At 38.2% G+C, this 22,292-nt stretch overlaps 1 protein-coding gene across 1 annotated transcript in view; it reads right to left on the reverse strand.

Moving 5' to 3' along the window:
* CAMKK2 (calcium/calmodulin dependent protein kinase kinase 2) overlaps nucleotides 1-22,292 on the reverse strand; it is a 490,619-nt gene that overhangs the window by 468,040 nt on the left and 287 nt on the right. The gene's annotated exons all lie outside the window — the stretch shown is intronic.

Here is a 22,292-nt window from a genome sequence, read left to right on the forward strand (position 1 = left end):
CTGGTCTTTTGATCTACTTGAATCGTCGGAGACAAGTCTGTATAATCCCCATTCCACTGTCTGAGTATGCACAGTTGTAATGGTCTTAGATTAATTCGTGCAAAAGGAACTATGTCCATTGTTGCAACCATCAATCCTATTACTTCCATGCACTGCGCTATGGAAGGACGAGGAACAGAATGAAGTACTTGACAAGAGCTTAGAAGTTTTGATTTTCTGACCTCTGTCAGAAAAATCCTCATTTCTAAGGAATCTATTATTGTTCCCAAGAAGGGAACTCTTGTTGACGGGGACAGAGAACTTTTTTCTTTGTTCACCTTCCATCCGTGAGATCTGAGAAAGGCTAGGACGATGTCCGTATGAGCCTTTGCTTTTGACAGGGACGACGCTTGAATCAGGATGTCGTCCAAGTAAGGTACTACTGCAATGCCCCTTGGTCTTAGAACCGCTAGAAGGGACCCTAGTACCTTTGTGAAAATCCTTGGAGCAGTGGCTAATCCGAATGGAAGTGCCACAAACTGGTAATGCTTGTCCAGAAAAGCGAACCTTAGGAACTGATGATGTTCCTTGTGGATAGGAATATGTAGGTACGCATCCTTTAAATCCACGGTAGTCATAAATTGATTTTCCTGGATAGTAGGTAGGATCGTTCGAATAGTTTCCATTTTGAATGATGGTACCCTGAGAAATTTGTTTAGGATCTTTAGATCCAAAATTGGTCTGAATGTTCCCTCTTTTTTGGGAACTATGAACAGATTGGAATAAAATCCCATTCCTTGTTCTCTTATTGGAACTGGATGTATCACTCCCATCTTTAACAGGTCTTCTACACAATGTAAGAATGCCTGTCTCTTTATTTGGTTTGAAGATAATTGAGACCTGTGGAACCTTCCCCTTGGGGGTAGTTCCTTGAATTCCAGGAGATAACCTTGAGAAACTATTTCTAGCGCCCAAGGATCCTGAACATCTCTTGCCCAAGCCTGAGCAAAGAGAGAAAGTCTGCCCCCCACTAGATCCGGTCCCGGATCGGGGGCTATCCCTTCATGCTGTTTTGGTAGCAGTGGTAGGCTCCTTGGCCTGCTTACCCTTGTTCCAGCCTTGCATTGGTTTCCAGGCTGGTTTGGGTTGTGAAGTATTACCCTCTTGCTTAGAGGATACAGAATTAGAGACTGGTCCATTTCTGCGAAAGGGACGAAAATTAGGCTTATTTTTAGCCTTAAAAGACCTATCCTGTGGGAGGGCGTGGCCCTTTCCCCCAGTGATGTCTGAAATAATCTCTTTCAAATCAGGTCCAAATAATGTTTTACCTTTGAAAGGAATGTTAAGCAATTTTGTCTTGGAAGACACATCCACTGACCAAGACTTTAGCCAAAGCGCTCTGCGCGCCACGACAGCAAACCCTGAATTTTTCGCTGCTAATCTAGCTAATTGCAAAGCGGCATCTAAAACAAAAGAGTTAGCCAATTTAAGTGCTTGAACTCTGTCCATAACCTCCTCATACGAAGATTCTTTACTGAGCGATTTTTCTAGTTCCTCGAACCAGAAACACGCTGCCGTAGTGACAGGAACAATGCATGAAATTGGTTGTAGAAGGTAACCTTGCTGTACAAAAATCTTTTTAAGCAAACCCTCTAATTTCTTATCCATAGGATCTTTGAAAGCACAACTATCTTCGATAGGAATAGTAGTGCGTTTGTTTAGATTAGAAACTGCCCCCTCGACCTTGGGAACTGTCTGCCATAAGTCCTTTCTGGGGTCGACTATAGGAAATAATTTCTTAAATATAGGGGGGGGAACAAAAGGTATGCCGGGCCTTTCCCACTCTTTATTTACTATGTCCGCCACCCGCTTGGGTATAGGAAAAGCGTCGGGGGGCACCGGAACCTCTAGGAACTTGTCCATCTTACATAATTTCTCTGGAATGACCAAATTGTCACAATCATCCAGAGTAGATAACACCTCCTTAAGCAGTGCGCGGAGATGTTCTAATTTAAATTTAAATGTCACAACATCAGGTTCAGCATGATGAGAAATTTTTCCTGAATCTGAAATTTCTCCATCAGACAAAACCTCCCTCATGGCCCCTTGAGATTGGTGTGAGGGTATGTCAGAACAGTTATCATCAGCGTCCTCTTGCTCTTCAGTGTTTAAAACAGAGCAATCGCGCTTTCTCTGATAAGTAGGCATTTTGGATAAAAGATTTGCTATTGAGTTATCCATTACAGCCGTTAATTGTTGCATGGTAATAAGTATTGGCGCACTAGATGTACTAGGGGCCTCCTGTGTGGGCATAACTGGTGTAGACACAGTAGGGGATGATGTAGTATCATGTTTACTCCCCTCATTTGAGGAATCATCTTGGGCAATATCATTATCTGTGGCATTACTGTCCTTACTTTGTTTGGACACTATGGCACAATTATCACATAAATTTAAATGGGGAGACACATTGGCTTTCATACATATAGAACATAGCTTATCTGATGGTACAGACATGTTAAACAGGCTTAAACTTGTCAACAAAGCACAAAAAACGTTTTAAAATAAAACCGTTACTGTCACTTTAAATTTCAAACTGAAAACACTTTATTACTGAATATGTGAAAAAGTATGAAGGAATTGTTCAAAATTCACCAAAATTTCACCACAGTGTCTTAAAAGTATTGCACACCAAATTTCAGAGCTTTAACCCTTAAATTAACGGAACCGGAGCCGTTTTTACATTTAACACCAAAAAACTCTTAACCATCTCCGTGGAGATTTTGCCTGTGCAACGGCAAAGAGAATGACTGGGGTGGGCGGAGCCTAGGAGGGATCATGTGACCAGCTTTTCTGGGACTCTTTGCCATTTCCTGTTGGGGAAGAGAATATCCCACAAGTAAGGATGACGCCGTGGACCGGACACACCAATGTTGGAGAAATTTGTGTAGATTCTTGACAAATTAGCCTGAAGGTTCCCTCTTTTTTGGGAATTATGAGCAGATTGGAATAAAATCCCAGACCCTGTTCCTGAACTGGAAAAGGAACAATCACTCCCATGTTGGAAAAGTCTCTTACACCTTGTAAGAACGCCTCTACTTGAAATTTTGAAAGGAACAAAAATTGCTCTGTCGTCCTTTTTGTTTGTTTCTCTTATCCTACGGGAGAGGATGGCGAGGTCCAAACAAAGTCTTCCCCTTGTAAGGAATAGCTAAAAACTTAGACTAAGAGGACACATCTGCAGACCAAGGCTTTAACCATAATGCTCTGCGACCTACAGGGAGTGCAGAATTATTAGGCAAGTTGTATTTTTGAGGATTAATTTTATTATTGAACAACAACCATGTTCTCAATGAACCCAAAAAACTCATTAATATCAAAGCTGAATATTTTTGGAAGTAGTTTTTAGTTTGTTTTTAGTTTTAGCTATTTTAGGGGGATATCTGTGTGTGCAGGTGACTATTACTGTGCATAATTATTAGGCAACAACAAAAAACAAATATATACCCATTTCAAATATTTATTTTTACCAGTGAAACCAATATAACATCTCAACATTCACAAATATACATTTCTGACATTCAAAAACAAAACAAAAACAAATCAGTGACCAATATAGCGACCTTTCTTTGCAAGGACACTCAAAAGCCTGCCATCCATGGATTCTGTCAGTGTTTTGATCTGTTCACCATCAACATTGCGTGCAGCAGCAACCACAGCCTCCCAGACACTGTTCAGAGAGGTGTACTGTTTTCCCTCCTTGTAAATCTCACATTTGATGATGGACCACAGGTTATCAATGGGGTTCAGATCAGGTGAACAAGGAGGCCATGTCATTAGATTTTCTTCTTTTATACCCTTTTTGCCAGCCACGCTGTGGAGTACTTGGACGCGTGTGATGGAGCATTGTCCTGCATGAAAATCATGTTTTTCTTGAAGGATGCAGACTTCTTCCTGTACCACTGCTTGAAGAAGGTGTCTTCCAGAAACTGGCAGTAGGACTGGGAGTTGAGCTTGACTCCATCCTCAACCCGAAAAGGCCCCACAAGCTCATCTTTGATGATACCAGCCCAAACCAGTACTCCACCTTGCTGGCGTCTGAGTCAGACTGGAGCTCTCTGCCCTTTACCAATCCAGCCACGGGCCCATCCATCTGGCCCATCAAGACTCACTCTCATTTCATCAGTCCATAAAACCTTAGAAAAATCAGTCTTGAGATATTTCTTGGCCCAGTCTTGACGTTTCAGCTTGTGTGTCTTGTTCAGTGGTGGTCGTCTTTCAGCCTTTCTTACCTTGGCCATGTCTCTGAGTATTGCACACCTTGTGCTTTTGGGCACTCCAGTGATGTTGCAGCTCTGAAATATGGCCAAACTGGTGGCAAGTGGCATCTTGGCAGCTGCACGCTTGACTTTTCTCAGTTCATGGGCAGTTATTTTGCGCCTTGGTTTTTCCACACGCTTCTTGCGACCCTGTTGACTATTTTGAATGAAACGCTTGATTGTTCGATGATCACGCTTCAGAAGCGTTGCAATTTTAAGAGTGCTGCATCCCTCTGCAAGATATCTCACTATTTTTGACTTTTCTGAGCCTGTCAAGTCCTTCTTTTGACCCATTTTGCCAAAGGAAAGGAAGTTGCCTAATAATTATGCACACCTGATATAGGGTGTTGATGTCATTAGACCACACCCCTTCTCATTACAGAGATGCACATCACCTAATATGCTTAATTGGTAGTAGGCTTTCGAGCCTATATAGCTTGGAGTAAGACAACATGCATAAAGAGGATGATGTGGTCAAAATACTCATTTGCCTAATAATTCTGCACTCCCTGTAGAATAGAAAACCCCGAAATTTCTGCTCCCAGATTGATAACTTGAAGGGAAGCATTAGTAAAAAAGGAATTAGCCAGTATAAGATCTTTTATCCTATCCTGGGTTTCATCCAAAGAAGTTTCTGTCCTGAAAGCATAAGACAGCGCTTCAAACCAATATGCCGCCGCACTAGGGATGGTAGCAATGCACACCACTGTCTGCCATTGCAAGACCTGATATAGCCCTATATGGTACAAGAAAAAGCTTCACCATGAAGGGCACATTTAGTATAATTAACTGGACTCCAGGGTAGCTAAAACCTCCACAATTTACAAATGGAGGAAATCAAGCTAAAATTAAAGGAGAGCAACCTTCCATATACAGGGAAGAAAAATACGGAATATTGAATGAATATATGTCCTCTTGTACTTCTTTTCTGCAATATGTACAAACAGACAATGCATGAAATGCAAGGTAACTCCAGGCGGAGTGCGAAAGGAAGCGCAGGGCACTGCATGAGGGCTATGAATTTTTTAAGGACACATTAGGAGAAATTAATGGCCTAACTTGACCATCGTCAATAAACTCCTAAACAGCATGCGCCTTAGAAAGAGTAATTCAGAAATATTTTTTTTTTTTTTTTAAAAACATTGGCATCACAAACATAGAACCAAATAGACACTTAGTATGACCCCTTTGTCCCCCCTGAGTCACAAGGGAAGAGTTAAACACATAAACATGTTAAATTTTGAAATAAAAAATTAACATAAAAAAACAGTACTGTCCCTTTAAATTTTAAAATGTAACTTTATATTTTAATGTGCAGAAGAAAGTTAAATTGGTATGTAAATATAGTATAACCTATCTACACCTCAGCTTAATCTTGCTGAGGTGACCATCTCACAGAAACCAAGTACCCTTCAAACTTAATTTGTTAATTAAAACGTAGCCAAAAATAAAGAAAAGATACTGGCTACACTTTTACTCATAAAGGGATCCGAAACGCAGCTGCGGCATTGTCCGGTCCCACATATGGTACAAAACTAAATACTGAGCTTGCTTGCTGAAAAAGACATAGAGTATGCAGCGAAAAAATGGCGCCAAACATAGCTCCGCCCCTCTAGGGCGTGATAACCATAACACTCCCGGTCGCCATTATCAGAGAAATAGGCATAGCAGAGTGTGCAGCTCAAATCAGCGCGAAACAATCTCCGCCCATCGTGGGCGTTATAAGTATCAAACTCCCCGTTGCCATTACTAAAGTGTTTAAAAATAAGCCACCGGGAGATAACTTAACCTCTTGCACCATTATCAGTCAAACTTGAGGTAAACTAGTGCCACCGCATGATAGTGATACTGAGAGTCATGTAGCCCAAATATGAGATGTTAACTGAAATTCTTGACAAGATAACTTGTAGCCCCAGTGCCTGCTTCCAACTTGCTGTCACAGGGTCCCCTCCCTTAACAATAGGAGTTATGATCCCACACTTTTTTGTAAAATAAAGTGCTCTACTTCTTCTGAGATCCTTCCCAGACCCAGAATAAAAAGCTAGCACTTACCTTTGTATTCTGCCCGACAGCAGGACAGCTCAGCAGGTTTAGGAGGTCCTCTCCCTCCCATAGCCCTGTGGAGAAAGATAAAGCATGAGTAATCTTGCTTAGGCTATCAGGGTTAGGGCAGCATCAATGTATGGGAGGCGCAGTGAGAATTATGTCCCACCAGTTCCCATTGCTCTAAAGCCACCAAAAGTTCTACTGTAGAGACTGATATGGACTACGGCTACACCCTAGGACAAAGCAGCAGTCTATGGCACTACTTTAAAAATAATTAACTCTTGACTGAAGAATCTAATCTAACACCTCACTTTACCTCTTCCTATCACTAACGTAGGCAAAGAGAATGACTGGAGTGGGAGGGAAGGGATGAGCTATTTAACAGCTCTGCTGTGGTGCTCTTTGCCTCCTCCTGCTGACCAGGAGGTGAATATCCCATCAGTAATTAAGATGATCCGTGGACTCATCTTGTCTTAAAAAAGAAAAATGAGCTCTACACGATCATAGGAGGAAAAAAAAGAGATAATCTATATACATGAGTGAGAAGGAAAGAGAAATCTATTTGTAGAGAGAAGAACAGTATCTATGAGAAGCTGCCCAGAGAAAATAGGAATTTGTAAACAGGAAAGAGTGTAAGAAGCTGAGCAGGAGCGAGCAGGGAGCAAGCTAAAGACATGTGGGGGATATATGAGAAAGTAGGAAGATTCTATAAAGCTGGTAAGAATCTGTGATGGGGAATTGGAATCTGGGAATACTTTAAGGGACTTAAAGGGCCACTGTAAGTAAATATTTTCTATGCCTGTTACTAACTAACTACCCCAAATACGCTTTTTATCAATAGCATTTCATTAACATAACTCTACCGTATATCAGAAATCTTGTCTGCAAATTTAATTGTTTTCCAAACCCACTCCATGGGTATCCTTTGCTCTGTACCAATCCGTTTACAATACCTAGGTTTCAAAATGGCGCTTTAAACACAAAGTTATTGGTTTAAGTATTTTGAACATGCAGTGCTGAAAATAGTGGGCAGGATAACGTGACATCATCGGCGAATAAAAGATATAACTTTTATAACGTCATGAAACTTCGTTTTGGAGAAAATATAGGTCAGTAGGTTTTAATTAATGTTTATTAACTTTAATATGTTAGTTGTTTAGCTTAAAAATTATAACAGAAAGTAATCCTTTAATAAAGCTGTAGACGAAATAATTTTTCATAAAATGACAAATAGCAAAACCTAAGGGTAATGTCAGAACTTAAATTTATTTTGTGATTCAGACAGAGCATATAATTGTTTAATTTACTTCTATCAGATTTGCTTTGTTCCCATGGCAATTTTTGTTGAATAGATACCTAGGTAGGTGTCTGGAGCACTACATAGAAGGAAATAGTGCTGCCATCTAGTGTCCTTGCAAATGGGTAACATTCATGCAAAATTGCTGCCATATAGTGCTCTAGCCACCTGCACCCTCCTGAGCTTACCTCCATGCTTTTCAATAAAAGAGAACAAAGAGAATTTGAAAATAGAAGTAAAGTAGAAATTTGTTTAAAACAGCCATGCTCTATCTGAAAGTTTTTGCAATTCATGTCCCTTTAAAGGGACAGAATGTTCAAAAATGAAATGCTTGTTACATTTTAAATAGAAGTATTCTTTGTAATACACGTGTACTATCAAAAATGCTTCTAGTAAAAGCTTTCACCTCTTCAGCAATATCCTTTTCTGTAAATGAAAGCTCCCAGAGTATATGTAAATATGACCCATGGCCACGCACTTGCATTTAACCCCCCCCCCATATCCCGATAATGTCATTGATATGAGCAGAGACTATTGGGTAGATTTATAAATAGGCGAGCGGACATGATTCGCTTGACCTCGCTAACTGCCGATAACACAGGCTGTCGGCATTTAATAGTGCACAAGCGTTTCTGGTGAAATGCTTGTGCAATGCGGACCCTGCTGACTGGCGGTCAATTGGCCGCTTGCAGGGGCCGTCAATCATCCCAATCAGATCAGGATGATTTCAGTCCTCCACCTAATAGGTGGCGGACAAGTTAAGGAGCAGCGATCTTACGACCTCTGCTTCTTAACTTCCGTTTTAGGGGGACCTGAAATGATGGGGCTCTGAAGCAGTATCCGCTGCTTCATAAATGGAGCCCTGTTTCTATATATGGCCCATATAACGTAAACACTATTAATAGTTGTATCTTTAGGTAACACGTGCATTAGAAAAAATGCTTCATTCAAAATAAAAATGCACTCAAGTGAATTTAAAGTTTGACTATAATGTACCTCCGTGCTCAGTCACACAGATAAAAAGCTGGGAAATTGCTAGTTTGATGCCTCTTAAGGGAAATTCCATAAACCCTATGCTACTATCAATATGCTATATACAACCACGACAATATAAAATACATGTGTCAAGCCATGAGCTCTACATTTAAGACTCAAAGCTATTGGGGAAGACTAGAGTTTATGTTTTCTATTAAGAGAGAATCAAAATTAGGAACCTCCTAGCTTCTTTGTGTTTGAAATCAAACTTGATCTCTGGCACGACTATAGATTTTTTGCCATTTGATTTTCAAAGTTTTATTAAAAGCTATAGGACCCTTTGCTCCTGGCACTTACATAAACCCTCAAGCTACATGGTTTTATTTAATTTATTTATTTGATTTTTAGTTTTGATCATTTAAAAAAAAAAAAAAAAAAACTTGATCTCATGAGCAATCTGGAAACAGGATAAGTCCTTGAGTTGTTTTATATTTCATGATAACATCACATACAGAAGTACAAAATGATCTATTTTTATGACATTTTACTCTGAGCTCTGTTATGTTATTATTAAAATTAAAAAATGGAGGCGACCTGAACCTGCAAAGTTCAGGTCACCAGCATGGTGCTCTGCATTATTTGGACATGCAGGAATTTGTTTTACGATTCTTTTCTTTATAATATAAAGCCCATTATAGACACAGGTGAAATTTGTTAACAAACCCTCTATGCAAGTTATCTTATCTTAACACGGGTTGCTTAACCCGTGTACTAAAAGTACTTACATTAGTACACTTTCTAATTCTCAAACTTCTACATTCCTTGATTTAAAGGGAAAGGAAACTCAACAATTTACCTTTAAGATTCAGTTAGAGCATAAAATTAAAAAAAACATAATTTATGTAAGAACTAACCTGATAAATTCATTTCTTTCATATTGACAAGAGTCCATGAGCTAGTGACGTATGGGATATACAATCCTACCAGGAGGGGCAAAGTTTCCCAAACCTCAAAATGCCTATAAATACACCCCTCACCACACCCACAATTCAGTTTAACAAATAGCCAAGAAGTGGGGTGAAAAAGAAAGGAGTAAAAAGCATCAAATGAATTTGGAAATAATTGTGCTTTATACAAAAAAATCATAACCACAATAAAAAGGGTGGGCCTCATGGACTCTTGCCAATATGAAAGAAATTAATTTATCAGGTAAGTTCTTACATAAATTATGTTTTCTTTCATGTAATTGGCAAGAGTCCATGAGCTAGTGACGTATGGGATAGCAATACCCAAGATGTGGAACTCCACGCAAGAGTCACTAGAGAGGTAGGGACAAAATAAAAATAGCCATTTCGCTGAAAAAAATTAATCCACAACCGAAATATAAGTTTATTCTCAAAAAATAAAAATAAAAACTTAAATCATAAGCAGAATAATCAAACTGAAACAGCTGCCTGAAGTACTTTCCTACCAAAAACTGCTTCAGAAGAAGCAAATACATCAAAATGGTAGAATTTAGTAAAAGTATGCAAAGAAGACCAAGTTACTGCTTTGCAAATCTGATCAACTGAAGCTTCTTAAAAGTCCAAGAAGTGGAAACTGATCTAGTAGAATGAGCTGTAATTCTCTGAGGTGGGGCTTTACCCGACTCCAAATAAGCTTGATGAATCAAAGTCTTTAACCATGATGCCAAAGAAACGACAGAAGCCTTGTGACATTTTCTGGAACCAGAAACGATAATAGACTAGAAGTCTTACTGAAATCTTTAGTAGCTTCAACATAATATTTCAGAGCTCTGACCACATCCAAAGAATGTAAAGATCTCTCCAAAAAAATCTTAGGATTAGGACACAAAGAAGGGACAACAATTTCTCTATTAATGTTGTTAGAATTCACAACCTTAGGTAAGAATTTAAATGAAGTCCGCAAAACTGCCTTATCCTGATGAAAAATCAGAAAAGGAGATTCACAAGAGAGCAGATAATTTAGAAACTCTTCTAACAGAAGAGATGGCCAAAAGGAACAACACTTGCCAAGAAAGTAGTTTAATGTCCAAAGAATACATAGGCTCAAATGGAGGAGCCTGTAAAGCCTTCAAAACCAAATTAAGACTCCAAGGAGGAGAGATTGATTTAATGACATGCTTGATACAAACCAAAGCCTGTACAAAACAGTGAATATCAGGAAGTTTAGCAATTTTTCTGTGGAATAAAACAGAAAGAGCAGAGATTTGTCCTTTCAAGGAACTTGCAGACAAACCTTTATCCAAACCATCCTGAAGAAACTGTAAAATTCTAAGAATTCTAAAAGAATGCCAAGAAAATTTATGAGAAGAACACCATGAAATGTAAGTCTTCCAAACTCGATAATATATCTTTCTAGAAACAGATTTACGAGCCTGCAACATAGTATTAATCACTGAGTCAGAGAAACCTCTATGACTAAGCACTAAGCGTTCAATTTCCATACCTTCAAATTTAATGATTTGAGATCCTGAAGGAAAAATGGACCTTGAGATAGAAGGTCTGGCCTTAATGGCAGTGGCCAAGGTTGGCTACTGGACATCCAAACAAGATCCGCATATCAAAACCTGTGAGGCCATGCTGGAGCCACCAGCAGCACAAACAATTGTTCCATGATGATTTTGGAGATCACCTTTGGAAGAAGAACTAGAGGCGGGAAAATATAAGCAGGTTGATAATACCAAGGAAGTGTCAACGCATCCACTGCTTCTGCCTGAGGATCCCTGGACCTGGACAGGTACGTGGGAAGTTTTTTGTTAAGATGAGATGCCATCAGATCTATTTCTGGAAGCCCCCACATCTGAACAATTTGAGAAAACACATCTGTGTGGAGAGACCATTCTCCCAGATGTAAAGTCTGACGACTGAGATAATCCGCTTCCCAATTGTCTATACCTGGGATATGAACCACAGAAATTAGACAGGAGCTGGATTCCGACCAAACAAGTTCCTGGGATACTTCTTTCATAGCTTGAGGACTGTGAGTCCCACCCTGATGATTGACATATGCCACAGTTGTGATATTGTCTGTCTGAAAACAAATGAACGGTTCTCTCTTTAACAGAAGCCAAAACTGAAGAGCCCTGAGAATTGCACGGAGCTCCAAAATATTGATTGGTAATCTCGCCTCTTGAGATTTCCAAACCCCTTGTGCTGTCAGAGATCCCCAAACAGCTCCCCAACCTGAAAGACTCGCATCTGTTGTGATCACAGTCCAGGTTGGAAGAACGAAAGAGACCCCTAGAATTATACAATGGTGATCTAACACCAAGTTAGAGAAAGTCGAACATTGGGATTTAAGGATATCAATTGTGATATCCTTGTATAATCCCTGCACCATTGGTTCAGCATACAAAGCTGGAGAGGTCTCATATGAAAATGAGCAAAGGGGATTGCGTCCGATGCTGCAGTCATGAGACCTAAAACTTCCATGCACATAACTACTGAAGGGAATGACTGAGACTGAAGGTCCCGACAGGCTGCAACCAATTTCAAATGTCTCTTGTCTGTTAGAGACAAAGTCATGAACACTGAATCTATCTGGAAACCTAAAAAGGTTACCGTTGTCTGAGGAATCAAAGAACTTTTTGGTAAATTGATCCTCCAACCATGTATTTGAAGAAACAACACTAGTTGATTTGTGTGAGATTCTGCAGAACGTAAAGACTGAGCAAGTACCAAGATATCGTCCAAATAAGGAAACACCGCAATACCCCGCTCTCTGATTACAGAGAGTAGGGCACCGAGAACCTTTAAAAATATTCTTGGAGCTGTCGCTAGGCCAAAAGGGAGAGCAACAAATTGGTAATGCTTGTCTAGAAAAGAGAATCTCAGGAACTGATAGTGATCCGGATTAATCAGAATATGAAGATATGCATCCTGTAAGTCTATTGTGGACATATAATGCCCTTGCTGAACAAAAGGCAGAATAGTCCTTATAGTCACCATTTTGAAAGTTGGTACTCTTACATATTGATTTAAAATCTTTAGATACAGAACTGGTCTGAAAGAATTTTCTTTCTTTGGGACAATAAATAGATTTGAATAAAACCCCAGACCGTGTTCCTGAAACGGAACTGGCATGATTACCCCTGATAACTCCAGGTCTGAAACACACTTTAGGAAAGCCTGAGCCATTACTGGGTTCGCTGGAATGCGTGAGAGAAAAAAAATCTTCTCACAGGCGGTCTTACTCTGAATCCTATTCTGTACCCCTGAGAGACAAAACTCTGAATCCAATAATTTTGTACCGAATTGATCCAAACATCTTTGAAAACTTTTAATCTGCCCCCTACCAGCTGAGCTGGAATGAGGGCCGCACCTTCATGCGGACTTGGGGCCTGGCTTTGATCTCTTAAATGGCTTGGATTTATTCCAATTTGAGGAAGGCTTCCAATTGGAAACAGATTCCTTTGGGGAAAGATTAGATTTCTGTTCCTTATTATGTCGAAAGGAACGAAAACGGTTAGAAGCTTTAGATTTACCTTTAGGTTTTTTTTATCCTGAGGCAAAAAGACTCCCTTCCCCCCAGTGACAGTTGAAATTATTGAATCCAACTGAGAACCAAATAATTTATTACCTTAGAAAGAAAGAGATAGCAATCCAGACTTAGAAGTCATATCAGCATTCCAAGATTTAAGCTACAAAGCTATTCTAGCTAAAATAGCTAAAGACATATATCTAACATCAATTTTGATGATATCAAAAATGGCATCACAAATGAAATTAGCATGTTGAATCAACTTAACAATGCTAGACAAATCATGATCCGATACTTGTTGCGCTAAAGTTTCCAACCAAAAAGTTGAAGCAGCTGCAACATCAGCCAAAGAAATTGCAGGTCTAAGAAGATGACCTGAATATATAAACCTTCCTTAGATAAGATTCAAGTTTCCTATCTAAAGAATCTTTAAAAGAAGTACTATCTTCTGTAGGAATAGTAGTACGTTTAGCAAGAGTAGAGATAGCCCCATCAACTTTGGGAATCTTTTCCCAAAACTCCAATCTAACTGCTGGCAAAGGATACAATTTTTTAAACCTTGAAGAAGGAATTAAAGTACCACCAGGCCTATTCCATTCTTTAGAAATCTTATCAGAAATAGCATCAGGAACTGGAAAAACCTCTGGAATAACCACAGCAGGTTTAAAAACAGAATTTAAATGTTTACTATTTTTAATATCAAGAGGACTAGTTTCCTCCATATCTAATTTAATTTAATCAATACTTCCTTTAATAAAGAATGAATATACTCCATTTTAAATAAATAAGAGGATTTGTCAGTGTCAATATCTGAGGCAGGATCTTCTAAATCACATAGATCCTCATCAGAGAAAGATAAATCAGTATGTTGCCGGTCATTTGAAATTTCATCAACTCTATGAGAAGTTTTAAAAGACCTTTTACGTTTATTAGAAGGCCTTCTGAATAGAATCAGAAATAAATTCATTTAAATTTACAGGTATATCTTGTGCATTAGATGTTAAGGGAACAGCAACAAGTAATGAACTACTACTGATGGATACATTTTCTGCATGTAAAAGTTTATCATGACAACTATTACAAACCACAGCTGGAGGTATAATCTCCACAAGTTTACAACAAATGCAGCTTTGGTAGAACTGTTATCAGGCAGCAAGGATCCAACAGTGAATTCTGAGACAGGATCAGATTGAGACATCTTGCAAATGTAAGAGAAAAAAACATATAAAGCAAAATTATCAATTTCCTTATATGGCAGTTTCAGGAATGGGAAAAAATGCAAACAGAATAGCCCTCTGACATACAAAAAGGCAAGAGGCAAATAGGAATGAGGTCTTAAATAATGAAAATATTTGGCGCCAAGTATGACGCACAACAAACAGAAAAATATTTGTAGGCACCAAAAACGTCCGGAAACGACACATTCGCGTCATAGATGACGCAACCTTGTGAAGAAAAATCTCGCGCCAAGAATGACGCAATAAACTTTGGCATTTTGCGCCCTCGCGAGCCTAATTCTGTCCATGAATTTAAAAGACAGTCAATTTGAAAAAGAGACTATACCCCAGGTAAGAAATACATTTTCATAAAAAAAAAGCATTTCCCATATATGAAACTGACAGTCTGCAAAAAGGAAATATACTGAAAACCTGAATCATGGCATATATAAGTACAATACATATATTTAGAACTTTATATAAATACATAAAGTGCCAAACCATAGCTGAGAGAGTGTCTTAAGTAATGAAAACATACTTACCAAAAGACACCCATCCACATATAGCAGATAGCCAAACCAGTACTGAAAAGGTTATCAGTAGAGTAATGGAATATTAGAGTATATCATCGATCTTCAAAGGGAGGTAGGAGATGAATCTCTACAACCGATAACAGAGAACCTATGAAATAGATCCCCATGAGGAAAATCATTGCATTCAATAGGGCTTCAACAATGCTGAGAAGCGCATATTAACGTAGAAATCTTAGCACAAACTTACTTCACCACCTCCATAGGAGGCAAAGTTTGTAAAACTGAATTGTGGGTGTGGTGAGGGGTGTATTTATAGGCATTTTGAGGTTTGGGAAACTTTACCCCTCGTGGTAGGATTGTATATCCCATACGTCACTAGCTCATGGACTCTTGCCAATTACATGAAAGAAAGAAAAAAAGTTTTAACTACTTCTATTATCAGAATAGTTAAAGGGACACTAAACCCGCATTTTTTCTTCCATGATTTAGATAGAACATGCAATTTTAAGCACTTTCTAATTTAACCCATAACCCAGGTTCTGAAACTAATAGGCCGGCTCCAATGCTTTATATTCCTGCTTTTTAAATAAAGATAACAAGAAAACAAAGAAAAAATGATAATAGGAGTAAATTAATAAGTTGATTAAAATTGCATGTTCTATCTGAATCATTAAAGGGACAGTCTAGGCCAAAATAAACTTTCATGATTCAGATAGAGCATGTAATTTTAAACAATTTTCCAATTTACTTTTATCACCAATTTTGCTTTGTTCTCTTGGTATTCTTAGTTGGAAGCTTAACCTCGGAGGTTCATATGCTAATTTCTTAGACCTTGAAGGCCACCTCTTTTCAGAATGCATTTTAACAGTTTTTCACCACTAGAGGGTGTTAGTTCACGTATTTCATATAGATAACACTGTGCTCGTGCACGTGAAGTTATCTGGGAGCAGGCACTGATTGGCTAAACTGCAAGTCTGTCAAAAGAACTGAAATAAAGGGGCAGTTTGCAGAGGCTTAGATACAAGATAATAACAGAGGTTAAAAGTATATTATTATAACTGTGTTGGTTATGCAAAACTGGGGAATGGGTAATAAAGGGATTATCTATCTTTTAAAACAATATAAATTCTGGTGTAGACTGTCCCTTTAATGAAAAACTATGGGTTTAGTATCCCTTTAATTCGCCCTCTTTGCACCCTTTGTTGAAGAGCATATCTACATGTGTGGAGTGTGTATAAAATAACTTCCATTATAAAAACTTTTTGACCTAGTACTGAAAACAACATTTCTGCATGGTAACTAATTAAATATATATATATATATATATATATATATATATATATATATATATGTATATATATATATATATATGAAAAGTATAGAAATAGACAGGCGCACAGAGGCACACCTCGTGTAATACGTTCTCAACATATATGTGTGTACAAAAAGGTGAAATATCCGCACTCACTTGGTTTATAACTTCATCATTTGATCAGGGACAAGCTCCCACCTTGAGAGGGACACCTATCGTTTAGGACTCTAAAGAAAACTGGGTCATCCAAGGAGGTGTGGAAAGACATTGGACTGCAACAGCAAGCAAGGAGTAACATCTTACTAACACAAGTGCTACTTAAATACCTCATATCGTGAGGTTAAACCAAGTGAGTGCGGATATTTCACCTTTTTGTACACACATATATATTGAGAATGTATTACACAAGGTGTGCCTCTGTGCGCCTGTCTATTTCTATACTTTTCAGACACTCAGGAGAAACCTCTCTCTGCGGGGGATTGCTCTCTATCAGACGGGCTGCCAGAACCTGTGGCACACAGGAACCAGTACTGCGGACTATAAGAATTACTATAGATCCATAGACTATCCACTTTCTATTGAATGAGACTGTTTAGTACCTAATCTGTATCTGTCTTATATATACATTTTGGTTAATGGATGGGAATATATACATATAAATGAAATAAGACTAACATATAACTCATACACTTTAAGCGCTGAATAATTCTTGTTATATATATATATATATATATATGTATACAGTATATACACCCAACACATAGAAAGTCTGACACTTTTGCAAGCACCAAATTGATTAAAAGCGAAATAAAAGAGTTAGTTACAGCATTTGGCCAAATGATAATAGGCACAGGCAGGGCCGTCTTTAACACAGGGCAAAAGGGGCAGCTGCCCAGGGCCCAGTCTTTGTTGAGGGACCAAGAGTGAGCCAGATTGATGTCATGTGATATGGGGGGTACACACAGTCAGTCCTAATACTGTCACAGTCAAAAGTTCTTTGCTGTTTTAGATGTGCACTGTGCAGCACTAAATGCTAATCCCAAACTCGGCATCCAGACAATCCCACTGCATCAGAAAACTTCCTGCAGGGGTTACCACTGTTACCAGGTAACTGCTCTGGTGGTGGGGATTGTTTCTGGATAGGGGTGACTGTAGGCGCATGCAGCATAAAGCTGGAGCGGCAGGCACGTGAAGATTTGAGCATCTGTGCAGCTGCACACACTGCTCTCTTCAGTCTTGAGGCTGTGTGATTCATTTCACACTGTATCCATGCAGCCTTGGGCAGACAGCATCCAGTCTGCTGGTGCCCTTAGCCCTGCTCTTTCTGCTGTGGCCCTGAGATCAACTAACTGAAGTTTGTTAGGGGAACAGTGCTTTGTAGAAAGGTGTCAGTGGGAAGAATAAGTGAGTGCACACATGCACCTCACCCATGCAGCATTGTCTAGTGCAGGGTGAGAGGGAACTTGTTCCTAGCAAAGAAGTGACATGTGCTGATGTGGATGATGTATAGTGTCATGCTGATACTTCACACATTAAGGTAAGGTTTATTTTTATAGTTTTTTTTTCTCTCTGTCTCAGATTTAACAGCTTCCCATAGTAGTTCTGCTGTTCCAGTCAGTAAACTTATATTTGTCTGCACCTCCAAGCTTCCTCCTCAGTCTTTACCTTGCTTTGCTCCTGTTGGCTGCCCTAAATCTCTTTAACCAGCTAACCTCACACCAGAATCACATTCAAACGCATATTAAATTAATCCACAGTGGATGAATTTATATATTTACTTATTAGTACTGCTTAAGTCCAGTTTCACATATTACAATTTTTTTAAATGATTAGACCAGCAGTGGATGATCCACTGCTGGGCTAATAATTAAAAAAAAAAATATAAAATAAATTGATTTTGTTTGTTTTTTGGGATGTTGGGGTTGAGAGCGAAATTCCATGGGGGGGCCAAGAAAATGTTTGCCCAGGGTCCAGTCAATATTAAAGACGGCCCTGGGCACAGGACAACATCAAGTTCTCTTCCTCCTTGGGTCCCTAACCTACAGCCACATACTGCATGCCTTCAACCAAACACACTAAGATACAAAGAAGGGTTGACACAAGTGTCCTTTGTAATTTTCCTAGACACATACAAAACATGGTGCTAACCAGCATATATATATGTGTGTGTGTGTGTGTGTATATATATATATATATATATATATATATATATATATATATATATATATATATATATATGTGTGTGTGTGTGTGTGTGTGTGTGTGTGTGTGTGTGTGTGTGTGTGTGTGTGTGTGTGTATATATATATATATGTGTGTGTGTATAAATAAGCAAGCTGAAATAAGTAGAAAGAGGATTTCAGGCTATCAAAAATATAGTTGTTCTACTGAATATGACAATTCATGATGATAATAAAACCACAGAAGACTATAAAAATCCTTTATTTGTAAACAATTACTATGCCCCTAAATTTACACAGTCAGGGTATCAGGAGTGAAATTATATGTCCCTTTAACATTTGTAGGTGTGACTTAAACGTGTCAGTTTTCTACACAGGATTACACTATGGTAGAAACTAACAAAGACTACTGGGAATGAACCAAACTATGTTAAGTATTTGTGCAGTATTTATGTCCTACCAATGAAGGCATGGAAGAAACCAACTGCAATCCATAATCTGTTAACATTGCATTGACTCCATTCCCACTCCCAAAAAAGGAGAACAAAGTGCAAACCTATTACAAGATCCAGTTTCCCTACCTGGAAACTTACAAGTACCAAAACCCTTATTAGGGTGCCTAATGCCTATTGCCTTCCATCCCCTCTTTATTGTAAATGGCAGGAACCCACCTCCTCACAGGGTAGATAATCTCACTGTTTTAATTTTCATTCACAATGTGATTATTTTAGCTTTCAAAATGATTATATTCCACAAACTACACCCACACAATTTTCACACAAGATTAAGACAATTAACATTGCAATAAAAAAAATATATAACTGTACCTGCACAAAGCAAATGCAAATTATGTGTAACATTTGCCCATGAGCTGCTAAACAAATATTTTAAGGCAGAATATCAAGAGCAGGACAATCAGATGTTAGAAGCAGAACGTATTATAAGAGTCATAACTCCCTGCCTTCTGGGATCTGTCAAGCACTGTATTAAGCATATTTACTAGACTGTCTTATTGCACCAAATGGGCTCAGTTATTAAACTGAAATGACTCATAATTTTATATGACAGAAAAAATATAAAGCAGTAATATAACTCCAATAAAAGTTGTGCGTTTTTTGAAAGATAGCATTTAATTGTATTTCATAATGAGTCTTTATTAGGTTTAAAAAAGCTGCTTACACAAAATGCTGAGAAAAATATTTGTTTGTATATTTGTTTTTAATTGTTGTCTTGGTGGATGGTACAGCCACATACATACAGAAAGAGAAGCAATCTGCCAAGAACGGACAACAGCTGAGTGGCTTTTTCAATGACTCGGTTACCCCTGGGACCAACTTCTTTTAGCCCAGTTGTGCTTTTTATAGAGGAGAACTTGCCTGAAGAATATTAGTCTGATCCTTCCTAATAAGGTCAGTCCAGACCCAAAATACCAGGAAATTCTCCTCTGCACAAGGGAAACAGCAACCCCAGGTGATCATTTCAGTATCCTTTGGGGGGTACAGCCAATCAGATGATTTTGCACCTCTTCTTTGGTGTCTCTGACTGTCATCATTTAATAGTCAAAGGCATCATCAGCAGGGGTCTAGAAGCATCTGACTGGCTGTACCAGCCAAGACAAAAGTTACAAAACAAGAGGGCCAGCCTAGCGCACCTCTATACACCAATGCAAAGGCAAAAACATAGTCCGTATAGCTCGGTATTTAACAAAAAGATCTGCAATTCTACAGGGGTTTTGCCTCTTTAGAGCATTCTAGAGATACACTACTTGAAAACCCAATGAGATGTTTAGTTGTTTACCACAGCTTGCTGTGGCCAATCAGAGGTCATATGCAAATAAGCTCCAGAACTGTTCTAAGCAATCAATAAAGAATACTTATGCATGAAGTGCACTTATGTATCCAGTATACACACATGATATGTAGGTAGTGGTAACAGCAACTAAAATCATATTTTAAGCCTAATTTAACATTTTATGTGATTTAATTTTGATATTAATGTCTCTTTAATCTGCATGTTAAACTTCCTCTTGAGTGCCCTGCAGTGACCCAATTAATCTATGATATACTTAAACAAAGGATGATTTTGAGCATGACAATTTTGTTTACTGTAAACTTGTTCCAATATCCAAAGAGATTGACAAGCTTAAGCCAAACATAAGCGGTGCTCAGCTCAAATGGCAGATAAAGAACGAGCTGACATCCCTTTCTATAGAATTTCAGTATTACTATATTACAGAAAAAGAAATGTGCTGCTTGGCTCTCTATACACCACTTACCCACTGTATTATCATTGCATTTCTCAAATGTTTTTAATAGAATTAAATCTATTTTTAAAGCACATGAACATAGTGTATTTCAAGGGAGTTTAAGCATATGCATAAATATATCATATTTTTAACATACAATTTATCTGCAAATTGATTTATGTCATATAGCAAGATCACTCCTGAGTGTATTTAAACCAGTATAGCTCTATCATTTTAACAAAAAGCACACTCGCAAGCAAATGCAAACAAGGGCAAGATTATCAAAGAGAACATAGATTCAGAAGCAATTTACAGAAACACAACTTCACTGAAAGAGTTTCACATACAGTCATTCAGGAGAAATTATATTATATAATATTATATTATTATATTATTATGCACCAAAATATCTGAAAAAGAAATGGTATATGCATAGTGATGTGGTGGTCAGTCATGTAACTGGGACATCAGACATATTATATGGCTTCTGGTTTGTTTCTTGCGAAAATAAATATGTTTCTAAAATACTGCAGGATTTATTAAATTCAGCATTTAACCCCCTGGCTGCCAAACCTGCTTAAAAAATGCCTTCTCTAGAAGCCAAGACATTATACATAACTTACTTTACAATTTTGACAATACATTTCCAATACAAAATAAAGGTAAAACAAACAGTAAACAAACATATTTGATCAAACACTAGCTTTTAACCCCTTAAGGACCAGCGACGTACCCTGTATGTCACTGGCCTTTTTTTGTGACTTGATTGTTTTAAAGCGCGGTCTTGCCACCAGCGCTGAGACTGCTCTATTCCACAAAGCCTGCTGGAGGGAGGGCATTAATAGTGTGTTCTTGCTAGACTTGTGCTATTATGTCCTGAAAAAACCCTTAATGACCAGTGACATACAGGGTACATTGTGGTCATTAAGGGGTTAAAAAAATGTCTTTATCTTTAATTATAGCTTCTTACAGAAAATCCAATACAAATTTATTTCAGAAAGACTAAAAATTACACTGCTTGCAAGGTGCAATCTTTCCTCCATAATGAATCTATTTATGCATCTCAGATTCTGTTTATAGCTATTTCCTGTGAGATGTAGCATTCTCCTCTGCACCTGATCAGGCCCTGGTTTTATGGATATTAACTTCAGCAATGATATTCCTATAAGCACCCAGTTAGAGAGCACCTTACTAACAGAACTGTAGATCCACTTGCAGCATGTTCTAGGCTCTTAGCAACGCTCATACAACACTGCAGCTATCAGAAGACATTGCTAGCAGAAGTATTTCCATACAAACACACAGGATGTGCTGGTAACAGCAATACTCATAACCTCTGATTGGGAAACGTAACAATAGCCGCGAACAATCAGTAACTAAAGCAAACTAGCATATTCTAAAGTTATTCAAATTTAAACTGTATGCACTGGTCTTATGTTAATAATAATGTTAAACTCTATTTACCCCCTACATAAGCAATTCAAAGTGGTAGGTGCTATATGATTAATAATTAAAAGGATACCTATATATTTCATTAATATTATTATTCAGTAATTATTATAATTATTATTATTATGGTAATGTATGTTGGAATCACAAAAACACACGATTTTCAGTATAAAACGTAATCCTTAACAGATGCCAGAAACACTTAACAGCTAAATAACGGAAGTCTTTATTCCCTAGG

This window comes from Bombina bombina, chromosome 2 (assembly GCF_027579735.1).
Source record: "Bombina bombina isolate aBomBom1 chromosome 2, aBomBom1.pri, whole genome shotgun sequence".
Taxonomy (NCBI): Eukaryota; Metazoa; Chordata; class Amphibia; order Anura; family Bombinatoridae; genus Bombina; species Bombina bombina.